A 2,833-nucleotide genomic window follows, 5' to 3' on the forward strand; every position below is an offset into this window, starting at 1 on the left:
TAATTATCGCGAATTTATGCCGTCTGCCATCTTGTACTGTATGAATTTGATTTTCACGAATCGTTAAAAAAAATCGCAAAATCCACGAAATTTATAGCCCTAAAAAAAAGGTGCCCTATGGTAAGTCTTATTGAGAAAGGGTATACCGTATGTATAATTGTGTACAATTAAAAAGAGAGACAGAAACAGAGAGACAAGTACATGTACATGCATAAGTAGGAAAGAATATGTACATGTACATGTATTTGTACTTACTAGTGCTTCCATTGCTTCTCTACAAACTCTTGGATCAATGTCATTACAAAACTTAGCAATTAAGAGCAACAGGACTTCATGACTGGGGGCCCTGTGGCTTAATCGACCAATCAGATTCAAGCACTCCATTCGGAGGGTGTGACTGGGAGAGTATACAACCTAACAATAATAATATAAAATTCTTTAAAAATATAAATTCACACACATACTGTACCTCAACAGTTTCTTTAAGACATTGAGTAACAAACTAAAGAAATAAAATACAAGAGATATGAACATGTTATAATAATACAAGTACATGTATGTGCAGAGAGATATCCTATAGTAATGAATACATTAATTTCATATGTACTTTAACTCTGATGAACATTTCTTGGCCACTTTCACCCAACACTTTAACACTAATGCCTTGACATCACTAGACACTAATTAATATTCATTACATTTATTTAATTAATCAATCACAAACTTACGATGATCATCAATGAGTGGTGCTGCTGATGCCATTTGGTTCTGTTAGTCATGTGAGACTGGTGTGACTAATGGAGGACAGCACACAGCAAGTTAACGAGGACGATACATATTTCGATATTACTCTGATGAGTTTCCATATTTGGTTAAAAAGAGCCAGGGCCTCATCTAATAGAGTCTTCAAAGAGTAACAGTGTTTCTAATAGGCTCTCCTCTTCTTTAAGAAAGCTTCTTCAAGTGCAGCACGTGCAGCTGCTCTGAATATAGCACTCTTGATCCGCCCTCCTCTCATATCAAAACCGGCCAGCTTATTAAAAGTCAATGCCCTCTTCCATTGGAGTTTCCTCAGGAATCAGTAACTAAAGTGTTGTTAAAATGACACAATAGTAAAAATAGTAATGCTAATTCTTGTCTTACTTTCCATAGGTAATTCGATTCAATTCGCGGCTGCAGCCTGCATGTAATAAAAATTCAATTAAACACCATGGAAACCGTTTTAAGCGTTGCTATGACAATAAGACCAAGTGTTTAGTGTTCACTGTTCCAATACTCAATTTTTATCGAGTTACATCCGATAAAATTAATGGCTGTGTCTACAGCTCCGGTAACCGGACGTAGTTTGCAATGCTAGAGCTCCGGCAGTCCGTTTTTCTCCGTAAAACAGCTTGTGCGCATGCGCAATAGTGCAAAATGGAACTTAGTCTTTTTATCAAGAAACACTAAACCCTAACCCCAAAACCCTACGATCCCGGAGGCTAAGATGTACGAGAGGGTGCTCTAAAAACTAAACACTAAACCCCAATCCCAACCCTACGACCCCGGAGGCTAAGATGTACGAGAGGGTGCTCTAAAAACTAAACACTAAACCCCAATCCCAACCCTACGACCCCGGAGGCTAAGATGTACGAGAGGGTGCTATTTCTTGACCCAAAAAAAAGCCAAAATTAAAAAATGCAAAAAAAGATATTAAAAAAAAAAGAAAAAAATCAAAAACTGCAGCATAGTTTTACTCGGTAGTCCTAACCGGATTCGAACCCCTGACCCTATCCGTGCAATCCACACCAGCCTCTCCACTGCACCACCACGACCCTGCTGCATCATCAACGCTGGTTGTTGTATTTATACTCGGTTTCTATAATATAAATCAGTGTATTATTAATACTGCACTGGGGCGTAGCCCCAGTATATATATAGGGGCGACGCCCCTATTACCGGAGCTCTAGCACTGCATACTGTGTCCGGTTACCGGAGCTCTAGACACTTCCAAAATTAATTGAGACTTGAGTACATTGATAATGAACTAGTACCTGAAGTGTTGCTGATATCAACTGATGACTGGAGGAGACTAGTGCAATCAGTTCAAACTAAGTCTAGTCTACATCAAACAAAAACATAATTTGTAAGTTAAAGATTAATTAAGTTACATATAATTAAACAATTCCCCCTGCCATTATTATTCATAATTTTATATTATTATTATTATTATAATAATAACAATAAATATAATTATAACAAAAAATAATAATAATAATAAACAATAAGTCAAACCAAAAATGAAGACAAAGAGCCTTAATGCATTATTATTATTATAACAATAATAATAAGAGGAGGGGAAGAAAGAGGGAGAGAAGAGAAGAAAGGACAGAAGGGAAAAGAAGAAAATAAATAAATAAGACACAACTAAAGGAACAAAATAAGCATAAAAATAACAATAATAACAACTAGACCATGAATATGTTATGTCTTATGTGCCATAAAGGGGTTCGAAGGTGGATGGTAGTGTATCTTGAACCATAAGAGCATTTCCTCTCTGAACTGCCACCGATAGTCGTTGGAGGAGAAATGAGTGTGCCCTCTTGTCATGTGAGCTATTACATAACCGGCGTCCAATCTCCTTAATAATCTTGTGAGTTAGAGGACCTAGTGCACCCAGGGACTCAATGGCAATAGGGGAGAACAAATAGGAAGAGGAGAGGGTGGAGTATTTATCAGCCTTACGAGACTCAGCACTAGCAGCCACTGAACCAGTCCCATTGAGAGCTACTGATCTATAGGACACTGCAAGAGTGTCAGGAATGGTTACATCCCATTATTATTATTGTAGCCT

At 37.5% G+C, this 2,833-nt stretch overlaps 1 long non-coding RNA gene across 2 annotated transcripts; it reads right to left on the bottom strand.

The window, feature by feature from the left end:
• Window positions 1-39: 39 nt before the first annotated feature.
• LOC109591157 (uncharacterized) lies at window positions 40-1,305 on the bottom strand. Of its 2 annotated transcripts, XR_002189685.1 has the most exons (5): window positions 1,144-1,305; window positions 729-1,085; window positions 608-680; window positions 470-502; window positions 51-414 (listed from the first exon to the last, which is right to left on the bottom strand). It is a non-coding gene; the product is annotated as an uncharacterized LOC109591157 (long non-coding RNA). The 2 variants fall into 2 exon arrangements; XR_002189684.1 differs by having other exon boundaries at window positions 40-414; window positions 729-1,305.
• Window positions 1,306-2,833: the final 1,528 nt, after the last annotated feature.

Source organism: Amphimedon queenslandica, unplaced genomic scaffold, assembly GCF_000090795.2.
Source record: "Amphimedon queenslandica unplaced genomic scaffold, v1.1 AMPQUscaffold_8817_Cont19243, whole genome shotgun sequence".
NCBI lineage: Eukaryota > Metazoa > Porifera > Demospongiae > Haplosclerida > Niphatidae > Amphimedon > Amphimedon queenslandica.